The following is a 16,283-nucleotide window of genomic DNA, read 5'->3' as shown; positions in this document are numbered from 1 at the left end:
CAAAATAGTGGCCATAACTCATGATACCACTTGAAAGGGGATCGTTTAAGGTGCTTGCTTGCGCAACGAAAGTTTCAAAATATTTTCATACAAGAACTGAGCAACCTAAACACTACAGTGTGTAGCAAATACAATAAAACACAAAATATCATACATAGTGTGTTTTAAAGATATACCTATCAATCTTAAAAGATTGATGATGGCTCAAACTTAGTTGTCAAACAACTAAGCTCTTCAATAGCAAGACTAATCTTCAAGCTTCCAAGAGCACACCTTGCTCAAAAATTAAGCCCACCACCAACAAGGAAGATCCACTCTAATTTTGCACTATAAAAATTAGAGGATTTTTCTTTGAGAAGATGGTGCATTCATCAACAAGTGAAGAAGCAAAAATGAAGGAAAATTTTCCTTGCAAATTTCGGCCATTGTAGTTTAGGAGAGAAGGGGAGACATTTTTCTTGGTTGTGTAAAAAGTTAAAGTGTGTCCCAAAGGCATGCATGCCTATTGACTCAAAAAGTTGTCTCCAACCTTTCACTTCCCAAGCATGCAATTCTATTTGGGCTTGTAAAAATTACAAAGCCCATGGACTTTAATTTAATTGTCTCAAACAAATTTGAGACCAATTAAACCTTACTTGATTTTACTCAAACTCACTAGTTGAATAATTATTTCTAATTGGGCTCTACAAGGCCCAATGTTGTTTAATTAATTCAACACTTGAATTAATTTAATTATTTGGACTCTACTAGGTCCACTAGTGTTTAATTAATTCAACACTTGAATTAATTTAATTTAGTCCATAACAATGTTTATGAAAATTACAATTTTCAAATACATTATTAGCTTGGTCAATTTTTAATTTAAGAACACTTCCACAAGTTAAAAGTTACATTCTCCTTAGAGAAGTCATACTTCTAATTTTTTTTCTTGTGCTTATAAACTCCTTTATAAGCCGTTCAACACATTGAACTATTTTTACTTCTCAACGGGATCTAGAAAGTTAGCACTTGTGTGGCCCTCAATGGTTCATTGATACAACTAGCCGTGGGTTCACATCTCCATGTGATTCGGGACTAAACATGTCCTAATATGAGCATACCCCAATTGCTCCATTCTTACTTATCAACTTCTTGATAATAAGAACGTCAGAACTCAAGTCTGATAGTACCCAACCAATCATGTTAAACGCCTAGCAGCATCGCTTACATGATTCCCTAGGTATCAAATGATAGTGCCTGCAAGAACCATTCAATTATGGCTAGCGTACAGTACGGTCCCTTCAACTCATATATCCCGACCGATTCGACAATTAATGGTATATCGAGAGCTGTCAAAGAATCGATACTATGTGTCATGTCGTAGTTGCATCGATGGTGTAGTCTATGAAACTTTTTTCATAATTACCACCATACTTTGATTAGAGATTTCATATTACATATACATGAGATCACATATGATATCCTTACCCGAAGGTAAGCGGTGAATCCCGGACTACAACATCAACTCCTATATGTTTCAACAAAACACCCAACCTTGCCACCTGATGACCCCATGAGAGTTGGTAAACAAGTCAAAGTGCAATGCTAGCACATAGAGTCTCAATATTGTCCCGGGTCATAAGGACTAATGGTGTACAAACATAAATTAGGACTGTTTTCACTCAATAAGTGAGAACCACTTGGAAAGTCCTATATGGAGGGTTGTTCAGTGCACTCTACCAAGAGCACCTATCTGCATGCTCGGACATCACAATGTCCCATACCAATGAAACATGGTACTCACATCGCAGATACTAGTTTCAAACTCGAACGGCCTATATCCTTCTTTGCGGCGGCTGAATCGACTAGGAACTGTTTAGAATATACAGTATTGCAAATATGAGTTTCATGATACTCCTCATATGAGCATCTCATATTCTTTCTACTATTTGTATATTCAAGGACTTTATCTATGCAACTAGCATGGTATACAGATAAAGATGTGCCAAAACAATAATTTCAAATATTATTAAAATAAAGATTGTTTATACATAGAGTTTCATTGTGAACACTTGGCCAACACTTGGCTCAACGGGCACCTACTCTAACACAGTTGCAGAAAGAAGTTTATGTTGAACAACCACCAGGTTTTATCAATCACTCTTTTCTTGATCATGTCTATCATCTGAACCAAGCTTTGAATGGTCTCAAACAAGCTCCAAGAGCTTGGTATGAGACACTTTCAAAATTCCTAACTGATCATGATTTTACTGTTGGATCAGTTGATAAGACTTTGTTCAAATTCTCTAAAAATGATCACATTTTACTTGTAAAAATTTATGTTGATGATATTATTTTTCTGTCAACTAACCCCAAATTATGTGAGAAGTTTGCCAAGTTAATGCAGGACAAATTTGATATAAGTATGATGGGCGAACTGACATTTTCCTCGGTCTGCAAGTGAAGCAACTGGAAACTGGTATTTTATCAGTCAGATCAAATATACGAAGGAATTGCTTAAGAAATTTGGCATGGAAACATGTTCAGCTGCAAGCACCCCCATGAGTTCATCAGCTAAACTTGACAATGATCAAGGGGGAATATCAGTTGAAATGACACTCTACAGAGGTTTAATAGGTTTCTTATTGTACCTAACTGCTAGTCATCCTGATATTTTATTTGATGTTTGTATGTGTGCTAGATTTCAGGCAAATCCTAAACAATCGCATTTTCCAGCTGCCAAACGTATTTTAAAATATCTTAAAGGCACACAAAATGTGGGATTATGGTATGGTAAAGATTCTTCTTTCAATTTAGTTGGATATTCAGATGCAGATTATGCAGGATGTAAGCTAGATCGTAAAAGCACCAGTGGATCATGTCAGTTTCTAGGAGATAGACTGATCTCGTGGTTCAGTAAGAAGCAAACATCTATAGCTACTTCCACAACTGAAGTAGAATACCTTGTTGCTGGAAGCTGCTGCGCCCAACTGCTCTGGATCCAGCAACAACTGAAGGATTGTGGGGTTGATGCTAAAGAATCGCCAATATTTTGTGACAACACAAGCACAATTGCGATCACTTACAATCCAGTTCTTCACTCAAGGACCAAGCACATTAATGTCAGACATCACTTCATCAGAGATCATGCTCTAAAGAAAACTATCAGACTGGAGTATGTTCAAACTGAACAACAAGCTCGGACATCTTCACCAAACCACTACCAGAGACTAAGTTTTCTCACTTTCCAAATATACTTGGTTTAATTGATTTAACTTGATTATATCATTTTTGTTGTCATTTTATTGATTATCATTTATAATTGATCAGTTGATCTTTTATCAAGAAGTAACTACTGAGTTAGTCAGTTGTCAGTTACTAACATTTCAGTCAGTTGTAATCAGTTAGTGATTTTTGACTGACATCAGTTTGTTTGCATAAAAGTAAAGAGAACAATGAATCGAAACTGAAATTTTATTGTTGAAAAAATCAAAGCAAAGTTAACCGATCCAAGTGTTCTGCAGTGGCATCTTACCAAACAGTCAACCAGTTATTCAAATCATGATTTCTAATACTCCTGAAGGTTTCGGTATTAGAAATACTTCCAAGCAAGTGTCATTCCTTCCACAGCATCATATGGATCAGCACATCATCCTTGACAAGATCGGAAATATGATCGACTTGAGCAAGTCTCTTATACTTCCTTGCAATTGATCTCTGCTTAGCAGAAGCAGGAAATTCACCAATGTGTATTGATTGGAGTTCATGAGCTGTAGTCCAAACGGACGTAACTTCTGAAAAGACGTACTCTTCAACAGCCTTCTTAAATCTCTGAAAGCGATAAGGTGTCCATGAAGGATGAGTGACGTGGGTAATGCTTTCACAATCCATCGAAGTTTAAAATGTTGTTTTCAAATAACAAACGGTCTTATTTATAGACAGCTATTGAAGAGACAGGAGGAAGACAAAGAGTCATCAGTTACCAAATAGATTTAACTGATCCAGACTAAGTTTTTATTACCCTTACTTTAATTTTATGCATTTATTAAGGGGGAATTTCAGATTTTGATTGGTAAACTGAGAAGACATTAGTCATTTGGTCTTCAACTGAACTGAATCGGTTCCTAGCTGGTCATTCAGCTGCTGACATAACTGATCTTCTCCATTAAGTTAACTGATTAATCGTATAATATTCCATATTAAGTGAAGTGACTATTTGTTTTCTCATTTAATTGTTGTCTTTCAATGTATAGTACTTGGAACGTGGACCCACGTGATCCATTTATATTCTTCACACGTTTTTCACACGTACACACGTTTTTATCCAAATTTTTCTGGACTAACACGTGTCCAAAAATTTGAACAGTCACACTCATATGTACTATACCGCTCCCCATTTCAGTTTTTCTTTCTTACGCGCACATCAGCATTCGGAGCAAATCACTACTCAAAGCTTATTCTCTTTCGTAGAATTCAATTCACTCAAATGGCCAACCAAGTTCCTGCTCACATTCTCACTGATATGGCTGTTGATTTTGATTCAGTCTTGACCGTGAAGGATGAAGGCGTCAAGAATATCTTTCTCAAACTAGAAGCAGCCGGGCTGAAGGGATTTCTGGGAAAATCTTCCCAAGAAATTTATTTGAAGGAGATTCAATACTTCTACAGTAATGGATACATCACAACTGATGGCAAGATCGCTACTACTGTCAATGCTCAGTTTTTGATTATTGATGAGACTTCTTCAGCGATCTATTTCAGCTGCCTACTGCGGGGCTTGCATATATCATTGAAGTGAAGGCATCTGATGTTGAAGAGATGCAAACCCTTCTTTCTTCTGATGGTCGGAAGATCAAGGTTTCTGATCCCAATAAGGAGCTGAAGCCAGAGGTACAGTTGCTGGCTGATATTGTAGCCAAGAGGCTATTGGCAAAGGCAGGATCCTTTGCTGCCCTAACTCTGGAAAAATTTCAAGCCATGACTACAATCATGGCTGACAGGAAGATGAACTGGAAGAACAATATTTTCAATATCTTGAAGAATATGTTCCAATCAACTAAGAAATCCAAGGGATATGCAGTGCAACTCAGCTATATGCTGAAGGTGAAGGGGTTAGTGGGTGATGCTGCTGAGAAATCATCCAAGTTCAAAGTTTTCAATGCTAAGAATGTCCAGCCACCGAAGCTCAAATTGGACATGTCTCCTGAGCAGTTTTTGAAAGTAAAGAAAGAGATTGGGATGCAAGAAGCTCCCAAGTCAGTATAGAAGGCTAATAAAATAGTCCAGAAGAAGACAATCAAGCATAAACTGATTGTCTCTGAGTCTGATTCTAAGAAGACTCCATCGCCCAAAATCACCAAGAAACCCGAGACTCTGAAGACCAAACCTGTTGTTGCAGTTGGAACCATACCAACTGAAAGGCTGATTCAGTCAGGAGCTCAACACCCTATTCAGGCTACACATTTGAGAGCCAAACCAACTGAACCATCAACTAGGTTCAGTTCCCTCCTTCTGCTGATCTATCCAAGAAGAAGAAGATCACCGAATCTGGTGATAAGAAGAAATTGACTGGAGTCAAGGCTCCATTAATCACTATTTCTGGCTTCATCGCTCTACCTTTTGCCAGACCCAAAGGGGTAGTGATTGCAGAAATAATTGATGCAACCACATCAGGACTGAGTCTCCCTCATGTCCTGACTGATCCTAAAGGCAAAGGGAAGTTCCAAGAAGAGCCCCGACCAACCAACACAGTACAGACTCATATTGATCTTATCTGGAAAGAGGTCAATGAATTTTCCACGGAAAAACTCAAAGTTTACAAGGAATGGGTCAGATTCAGAACAGAAGTTTTTGCCAAGCAACTTCAGAAGAAATCAGTTCTGAAGAAATTTGTTAACCTTGAAAAAGTTGTTCTGAAGGTGGTCAAAGCTGCTTCGGTTGAACAGGCTCTGCAGCGTGAGAAGTATTTCTTCGATCAAATATGAGCCAAGCAGTTACCAAAAATGGTTGCTCAGCTATGCATGAATTATGATCCTACCAGTCCAACTGCCTTCAATGACAAAGGTGTTCATGACCAACTAGAAATGGATATTATCGGGCTGCAGATGGAGATTAAACATTGGGAAATGGATCAAGAACTGATTCTTCCGACAGCTTCCCAAGATCTTTCTTCAGAAGAGCCAACTGAACAATCAGTTCAACAAGAGTCATCCAAGGACCCATTTGCTGAAGCTTCTCAGCAAGAAAATGCTCCTTCTACAACTGATGCACAACCATTATCTTCTGCACCTCCATCCTCAACTACTGAACTTAAAATTTATTCTGATACTGAGCTATCACTAGCAAATCTTGATGAGGTTATTAATTCAGTTATCGCTGATACCCAGTTGGAAACTACTGGAGCAGTTGAAGAAATTTTTGAAACTGAAGAACCAGCCAATCAGGCTGAATATCCAGCCAATCAAACTGAAGAACCAGCCAAACATGCTATTTTTGAAGAAACTGAAGAGAGACAGTTCAGTCAGCTGCAATGACTGAACAGACAGTTTTTGTAGAAACTGAAGAGGCTCAGCTGCACACAGTTCAAACTGAAGAAATTCCATCTGAAGAGCTAGTCAAAGTTTCAGTCGTTCAACCAACTGAAGAACCAGTTTGTGCATCAGCTGCGCAACAAACTGAACAATTATCTACTGTTTCAGCTGATCAACAAACTGAAGCTCCATAAAGTACCTTTGTAGATCCGAATCCTTCTCCTCCTCAATAGCTTCAACAGGAAGCCTTACCAGAACATGATTTAGAAATGGTGACAATTGAAACAGATACAACTGACATGGCACTGATCATCTTCGATCAACAGAACAGAGAACAGGAACCAGAAACTTCTGAAGCTATGTCTCCTGGCATCTCGATAGCGAGTGAATCCTTGATCGAAGAAATTCAGGAGATCCAGTCCAATCTCCCCGGTATAGTGTCTTCCTTGTCAGATATCAAGTCAACCCAATTCTTGCACACTATGAGATTTGATTCGATGAAGGACAACACCATGGGAACATTGCACCAAATCCAAAAGAACGTCACTTCTTTATTCCTTCAAATAGACGAACTTCGAAATGACAGAGTGTCAACTGAAGCTCATTTCCAGACTCAAGCTTTGGTTACAAGACGTCTTGACTATCTGGAAAACACTATGTCTAAAAGAATGGATTTATTGCAAGACATACTATTAATGCGGTGTCAAATCTCAACACAGATGTGCGGACTTTATCGAGAAAGGTTGACGAGTTTGACAAAAAATGGGAAGAACAAGAACTAGGAAGAAATGATCAGCCAGACAAATCTTCAAAGACATCTTCAAAGACCATCAAAGAAAAATAGAAGATTATTTTATTTATTCAGATTTTTGAAGATTATTTCATTCTTTTATTCTTTGTACGAATCTGTACATTGAAAGAATTATTTTATCTACAAAGTATTCGAAGATTATTTTCGTAAGTTCAGTTGATCAGTTCTTGAATTCCAAGTTTGGTCAAACACCAAAAAGAGAGAAATTGTTGGAAACTGAATTTCGGTTGTTTGACAAACTAAGTGCTTAAATCGATTGGATAAACTGATCAACAAGTTTGAGAGTAACTGAACAAATAATCAAACTGACAGTTGCCTATAACTGAAGAATAATGCGCAGATTAACAAAGGCAACTGAACCAACTGAACCTACGCATTCAACTGACTGATCAGTTGGAAACTGATCAGTTGCTACATTCAGTTGTGAGTTTATCACCCATTGCTTAAGCTGATCCTTCAGCTGTACACGTCATCAGTTAACGAAAAGGACATTCAACCGACAAACAGTACAAAAGCAGACTGCAACTGTTAGTGGAAACACTGCAAATCAGCTGGTGGGTACGAATGTCAGAAAAAGATTGACGTGGCAAACAATGGATATAAAGATTCAAATAATATTGATTATTACCGTTGAAGAGAAGCCTATAAATAGCAGAGAAGTGCAGTTGAAAAATAACGATTTTACCATCTATCATTCTTTCTCTTACTCTGCTGAAACTCTCGCTCATATTCAAAGATTAGAAGCTCACATTTATCAGATATATTCGTAGCATTCTAGACTACTTTTCGAGCTTACAAGTACAAATAATCTTATTGTAAATTCGATCTTAAAAGAGATCAGTTGTGCTAAGTCCAGTTGACTACTGTGAAATAGATTGTAAACTAAGAGTTTTAGTTTTGGCATTATTAAGTCCAAACTGAAGTGGGTCTGTACAAGTGTTTGTATTGATCAAAGTCTTTTAGTGGATATCATATCTTTGTGATAGAAGGGGTGACGTAGGAGTGATTGAAATCTCCGAACATCCATAAAATCGCGTGTGTTCTCATATCAGTTTTCATTCTATCTATCAGTCAGTTTATTTCCGCACTTTATTGTTAACTGATTGATATCGACTGACAAGATTCCGAGCTTCAGTTTGTCACTAAACTGACTCAACATTCGAAAAGATTGTGAAAATCGAGAGTGTTTATTCAACCCCCTTCTAAACACTCATTCACCAGTTAATCGATCCTATCACCTAGATACCTGATTTGGCCTATTTGATACTCATATATTCTTTGAAAATAAATTTGATATTCGAATGGTCATCATAAACAAAATACTTCTGGAGTTTCAATTGAAGATGCATTAAGATGAATTATTCATGTGATTTAATACAAAAAAGAAACATTTTACCGCCATCCAATATGATTGAGTACTGAACTTATATTAAAAGTACCTAAATTTGGATAATAAATACCTAATTTTGCTCATCTGATGCCCAATTTTTGTTAGAAAATACACTTGTATTGTGCTTGATAGTATTCATTTATAATATTTATTGTTATTCATGAAAATATAATAAAACAAATTATTCGATATTATACTTATTAATATTCATTTACAATACTATTGGTAGTCATTCATTGTAATTAACAATATTCATTCATACTTGTTAGGATCGGGAAAAGAGTTCAGAGGGGGAGTGAATAAACTCTTTGAAAATATTTGTTTTTTAAATTTGTTTTCAACCGTTATTATGCGGTTAAAAGTTTTTCTCAAACGGTTAGAAATATGAACCGCGTAAAAGGTGGAAATACGGTTCAATATTTCTAAAGATATTTTCTACCGGTTAACAAACTAAACAATAGGATATAATACCAAATGTAAACGCTTGTGCAAAGTAAAGACACGAGGTTTTTATGGATGTTCGGAGATAAAACCCCTACGTCACCCTTTTCTTCTCTGTAGGAATGATTCCACTAAAAGACTTTGTCTTTACAAAACTCTTTGCAATAGCCCACTTCAATAAGGACTTATCACACTGCTTGTTTTTGAATTCTTAGTGATCACTTTACACTTCTGGATTTTAAGAACTCTCGGTTCACCAGACACCACTATTAATCAAATAACCAACATGTACTGATGTAAGTAAAACAATATGATTTGGTAGCACGAAAATGATTTCGAATGATCGGATATATTTCTGTTGAGTGCGTGCTTGATGAGTGATGAAGTATATGATCTTTGATTGCGCTCAAACTCTTATGTATGCAAACTTGAATTAATCACACTGTGAAAGCTTGATGATTTTGTATCTCGTTGTTATCGTGCATCCTATGCTTGCATACATCCAGCTCTGCTTATATAAGCTGTCATTCCAACGGTCGAAAAAAATGACCAACGTTAACCTGTAACCTTAGAATGATGTGTCACATCATCTGCAACTTCATTAAATGTTCTTCAGCAAGGCATTTAATGTCTCTTTGCTTGCACAACTTTGAATCTCATTCCTTGAAGAGTTAGTGCTGGGTATCTTTCTATGGCAACTGTTTTTACCATCAGAACTTGTAGTTCATAAGTAATCTTTCTCTTCTGGGATAGTGACTTAAATACAGATCAATCTTGGGACTTATGTATAACATGGTTGACTTGTAGCGGTGCAAACCTATTTGAATGTTCTGAACTGGTCAGAGAATGTCTTTCATTAAGTGAATAATAAATGGCTCTTTAATGACTTCGACATAAGGTTCTTCGAACAGCCGGTTGGGAAGATTGAACTTCTTCTATTTTAAACGGTTGAGCTGATAGGCGGTCTGAACTTTTTAAGCGGTTGAACTGTTACCTGTTATACAAAAAACTTTGCAGCTGTTTCCTGAAACAATCAAGTGCTATTTTGATTTTTGTCGATCACCAAAACTTTTGGGTAATAATATCTTAACAATACTATTTATTGAACAAATACTAAAAAGTCAACTCCAACATTGATTTCATTAATCGTTACAACTCGAAAATTGAATATCCTCTCACCAAAACTGAGTATCACATGACAAATAAGATATTTGTTAACACTAATTATGTTGGGGATCGAGGAAGAGTTTAGAGGGGGGGTGAATGGACTCTTCTCCAATTTCTTCTTTTCTTTCTTGGATAAAGAAGGTGCTAAAATCCTGTTAGGGATAGTAGCTTATCTTGTCATGAATACTTCCAACAGATTACAATATTAAGTGCGGAAACAATCTGATGGAGTGAATGAATATAATAATATCAGTAGACAGCAGTTGTTTATGGAAGTTCGAAGATAAAGTCTTCTACGTCTCCCCTTCTTCTGTTTCCAGAAGGTATCACTAAAAGACTTTGGATTTTACAGTACAACTCTTGTACACACCCACTTCAGCAGGACTTACCCTTTGCCTACTGAAACTCTTAGTTACTCAACACAGTGAAAATACGATACAACAAAGTTCTGAAAAGACTCTTTTCAGATTACAAACTCTTCTTGATAAAATATGAGTGCAGTGAATAATTATGAAGAGTGTAAGAAACAATAGCACAAAATGATCTCAATAGATCAAATATCTGCTATGAAGCGTGTGCTACTTTTCTTTATGTTGAACTCGAAGATATCAAGGATTCGTGGTTTTCTCGTTTCGTGAAATACAGATTGATTTTGAGAGATATTTCGCTTTGTCTTCTATATGGGTTTGTTCCATATATATAGGTGACTGAGTTCAACGTCTTTAATCAGAAACTGTCTTCTGACTTCTGATAGAATCAGCTTTATTACCGAAATAGGTTCCTGCAGAAAAGTTATAAAACAATCAGTCTGTTTTATACTAAAATCGGCAAAGTGAATTAAATGACTTCGTACAGTGATTAATGCTGCAATTAATACTTGTACTAGAAAAAATTAACGGTAACATTTAAAGCTGATAACGTTAAGATGTCGAGTCGAATAAAGTCCTTCCTTCTGCTTCTGATTCTATATCCGTTTAGGTACTTCTTCTGATTTTCTACGCTACTGATTCTGTTTTTTAGTTATCTACTGTTTTAACGAGTGATCTACTGGTTTTGATTTTCATCGCCACAATAAATTTAGATCTAACAATTTCCCCCTTTGTGGTGATGCCAAAACCTAGATAATGTTAGAACGACAATAAAGATAAGATAAATGCAAAACATAAATATAAGAAAGCAGTAAGAGTTTTAACACGAATTTTAATTATTGGTTTCAATATCCCTATAAATGATTTCTTCATTCTGGTCATCTTGGTCTCTTTGTCTGACTGAGGATTCTGCGTTATCTCTGTTTCCCCTTTGTTCTTCTTCTGTTAGAACTCTTTCTCTTTGTTCTTCTTCCCCCTTTTTGGCATCATGGGCAATGACCCGAGCAATTAAGTCATCCATGCGTCCAGACAAGTTTTGAAGCCCATTTGTAACCATTTCCAGATAAGGAGCCTCAGTAGAAACTCGGTCATGAAGAGTAGTGAGAGATTGAGATTGGGACTCAATCTTGGCATCCAAAGATTCCATGGTGTTAGAGAACGAATGGATAAGTGCATCATGATCAGTGAGACGTTGCAAAATATCATTCTGACCAAGCACTGAGGTACCGTATCCTTTGGAAATTGTTTGTCTGAAGGCAATGGTTTCAGCATGTGTAATGCCCGAGAATTTTATCCTAGTAATCCATAATTATTGATTTATAATTTGATGTGATTATGAGAGGATTAACCGAGACACGATTTGAGGTAACGTGTGATAATTTATGTGCGAGGACAGTGCCTCTCGCGCACGTGCGCGACGTGATGCGCGCACGTGCGCCAAATGGGCAGAAGACCTCGCGCATATGCACGACATGAGGGCGCGCATATGCGCGAGCTGCACAGGTCGAGTCCAGAGAGCCTCGCGCATATGCACGGAATTGAGGCGCGCATATGCGCGAGCGGCTGGGAAGACACGCGCCGAGACATACTGTCTCGCGCATATGCGCCGAGACATACTGTAGGGTCGCGCATATGCGCGAGACGTGTTGCATGTAGGATGAGCCATTTGCTTTACATGCGTGAATGTATATATATATATATATATATATATACAAAACGTACGAAAATCCTTCAGAATCAGAAAAGAATCGAGAAAAAGTCTCTGTGAAGTTATAGAAAATCCTTACGCCTTTTGTGAGAAATTCGTCCGTCCGATTTTGAATCCGACTTCGATACTGTGTTCCTATCGATGCAGGCTACAACTGGACGTAAGTTTTACTACGTTTTGACATGTTTTGAAATTATGATATTGTCAGAATTGCATGGAATTCATATATGATGTTCTTGACATAGTAGACATCATAGAATCGAAGTCAGATTAAGAAACAGATTGATTATGGAATTGTTATGAATTTCAGAGTTAAATTGACTGAGATGTGATGTCAGATTCGTACGGTGGTTGATTATAAGCTATTGGAATTAGTATATACTGGTGTGGTATCACCGGTATCGCAAGATTGTACTGTTGTACCGTCAGAATTTGATAAGACGGGGATGTTTTGATTTGAATAGAATATTGATACAGTATATTGATATTGTCATTGCCAGATTGAACATTTACAGGCCTTGAGTCGAGACTTCGATTGCATCAGAGCGACAGAATAAAAGGTATAAATAAATGTTGATTCGGGATTGCACAACTCGAGTTAGGTTTGACTTGAGTTTCCCAAAATCACATACTTTATTTTATTGCATTGATATTTGCATATTATCAGATTGATATGTTTAGTCTATTGAATTATAGCAGAGCCAGAGTTTGAGTCTAGGGCAGATCAGCCTAGCTAGGGCAGAACCGCCGAGTCTTTGTCAGAACCGCGGGGACTCTAGACTTACGGTGTATCGATAAGCTTAGATGTAGATCGACGTCTATTGTAGACATTCGATACAGCATACCAAAGTCTAAATTAGATCGGGATCCCTAGGTTAGAAATAAGTTGAGATAAGATAATAAGTCATTGACTTAAATACAGATTCGTATTGATTCATGTAGTCAGATTAGATACATGTTTTAATAATTGTCTATGCTTTTGTATATGTTTTATATGATTGCATTGATACATTGTTTATACTGGGATATTTATATCTCATCGGAGTTATCCGGCTGTTGTCTTGTCTGTATGTGTGCATGGCAACAGGTGGGACAGGTTCAGGGTCACAGAGGTGAAGAAAGATCGAGTTAGAGTGGAGACTACGGACTTGGACTAGAGTTAGGGTTTAAACACTTGTTATATAGTTGTTAACCTTAGTTGAGACTGATTGTATATAGTGCAAGATTTGTACTTTTAATACTGACGTGTATATTAAGATGTATGCCATTACGTTCCGCATTTTAGAAAAAAAAATTTAGACCCTGTTTATTATAATTGATTAATTAGTCCCAATGACGATTGATAAGATGATTAGCGTCCGGGTCCCCACAGCATGCATTCTGCTCATAGATTCTGCCGTGTTGAAGATTTCACTTGTAATGCGGTCTTGAAAGAACTTAGAACCACTGACTTCTGCAACATGTTCATGAGATAGCTTCCGAACTATATCGGAGAGATTGTTGAGATTTTTCTGTAAAATATCTATCTCATGTTCGATATCGAATGGTTCTAGTGACGGAATTCTTTCACGCATACGACGCCTCATTTCTTCAATTTGATCATCACGAGCAGTTCGGGCAATTGTGGATAATGCCAATGCAGTAGAGGGTGGAGCTTCTGCTTGAGCAGAAAAAGTAGGAACGAGAGCAGTAGATAATGCAGTAGTGAGGCCTTCCTGACCAGCAGATTGTTCAGCAGCCACGGGTTCAACAGCAGCAGGTTCAAAAACAGTAGAAGGTGTAGGAAGTGTGCTTTCTGCTGGTTGAACTACTGCCATGGCGTTCAATTGTTGATCGGGTTGAATCGAATCATTCAAAATCATGACCATCTCCTCTTGATGTTCAGTAGAGAAAATCGCCAAATTCGGCAAGGAAGGAGACTGGTCAGCATGCGATTCTTCCTGAGTTGGTTCTGCTGGTTGGACTGTTGGGTGGCCGGAATCATCAGCTGGAACGGTATCCGATACCGCAGGGGAGTCCCGAGTGATAGATTGAATGACTTCCTCTACTGAAGCCAATTCACGAACAGATACAAGTGAAGAGGACGGAATAGGCATCTTGGAAAATGCAGGAGTACTGGAAATTATAGCTTCTGGAATAGCTATAGATTGTTCCTCAACTGACTGAATCTGAGCAAGATCCGGAATAAGGCCTATTGAATACGGTTCAGTCTCTCCAAAATTTTGTTCTTGAGCACTGAGTTGCTCATCCATTATTCTCAGACGTTTTGTCAGTACAAGGATCACTTTATGATCGTGAGCAGCAGTTGGGATTAATGCATCAAAATTGAACTTAAGAGTCTTTAAGATTGAGTCTAGTTTGTTTTGTTTAATCTACTCAACAATGAAGCTCCGACGGCGCATCGCTTCAATCACATTCTCTGTCTTTGCAAGATCAAAGACCTTTAACTCATGCCTTACTAGTCGTCCAAACGAACCCTTAGTTTTGAAAAAGGTGAGGGGAGTGGGTGGCTGAGAGGGTTTGGTAGGAGCAGCAGACTCCTCGGATACTGTTTTGTCAGAATCAGTAGAGATGACCGCTCTCTTTCTTTTATCTTTCTTCTGAAGTGTCACAACCTTAGTTTGAGCATCGCCTTCTTCCTTTTTCATAGAAATAAACTCAGCCACAGTTGGCTTAGGTCGAAGAGCAAGCACGTTGGCAGCGTCTGTCATAGTGACATATGATGCGTCCGATTCAGAAGTGAGGGCAAAACCAGCATCTTTTAGCATTGTGCTGATCTGAACAGCAAATCCAGAGCTTTTCCTTGTAACCATATCTTTCATTATTCGAAATAAGAAATGACTCCAATTCATTTTAATTCCTGAAGTGATGGCAACCATCACTTGGACTTTCTCCTTAGTCAGTTTATCAAATGTGCCAGCTTTGACCAATAAGGCCTTTGCCACAATGTCAGCAAGCACTTGATACTCTATTTTGAGAAGCTTCTTGAAGCAAGATGGAGACAATTCTTCTCCAGAAGCTGAGAGGGTGCTGAGAGCAGTAGACATTTCTTGCTTAGAAATATCGGAGAGTTCAGAAGTACCTGAACATGGGAGGAAGAAGGTTGATCCCAATAGTGCTGCATCAATGGAGATGGATGTGTTTCCTTGAGAGTGAATGATCTTTCCTTCTTGAATAGTTGCCCTAGCATAGAAATCCAGAAGAGCAGTTTTGTATATCGTAGCAGGTGCTTCCAAGAATTTTCGGAGTCCTGATTTTTCTAGGGCTTGAAACATCTTCAGAAGATTCTCATCCTTGATGGTAAGGACAGAGGAGAATTTAACCTGGTAAGCATTCAGGGTGTAAGCTCCGGCCATTTGTTTCCTTTAAAGAAAGTAACTTCAAAGAGATTGAGTAAGCACGATTTCAAAAGAAAACAGTAGTTAGAGAATAAGATTCTGGAAACGTAAAAAATGAATAGAAGAAACAAAGGCAGTTAATATTCAAAAGAAAATTTACAGCCGTCATTGTAAACACAAGGACACGTGTCAATATGTTTACGGTTGAGTTATTGTTTTTTTTTAAAAAAAAAAAACAAATTCAGAACGTGTCAGATAGACCAATGATTTAAAATTTTGAAATTTAGTGATAAGAGCGGGCTGTCCAAGCGGTTACTTTTGAAATAATCAGAAGAGAAGTTGTCGTTTTATGATAACGTCTACCGGAAGTTTTAAAGTATTGAAATAATTGAGCACTTTGATAAAACCAGTTGTAGAGGCCTAAAAATCCTTACTTGAAAATTTACAGAAAATTTAAAATTTTTCTTTTAAATAATTAAAATTGCCTCATTCACAATTGAACTGATAAATAAAGTTTGAAGTTCAAAGTGGCAGCGGAAGAAACTAACATT

The sequence above is a fragment of the Primulina tabacum genome, chromosome 11 (assembly GCF_025594145.1).
Source record: "Primulina tabacum isolate GXHZ01 chromosome 11, ASM2559414v2, whole genome shotgun sequence".
NCBI classification, from domain to species: domain Eukaryota; kingdom Viridiplantae; phylum Streptophyta; class Magnoliopsida; order Lamiales; family Gesneriaceae; genus Primulina; species Primulina tabacum.
Note: the sequence above shows the minus strand (reverse complement) of the source record.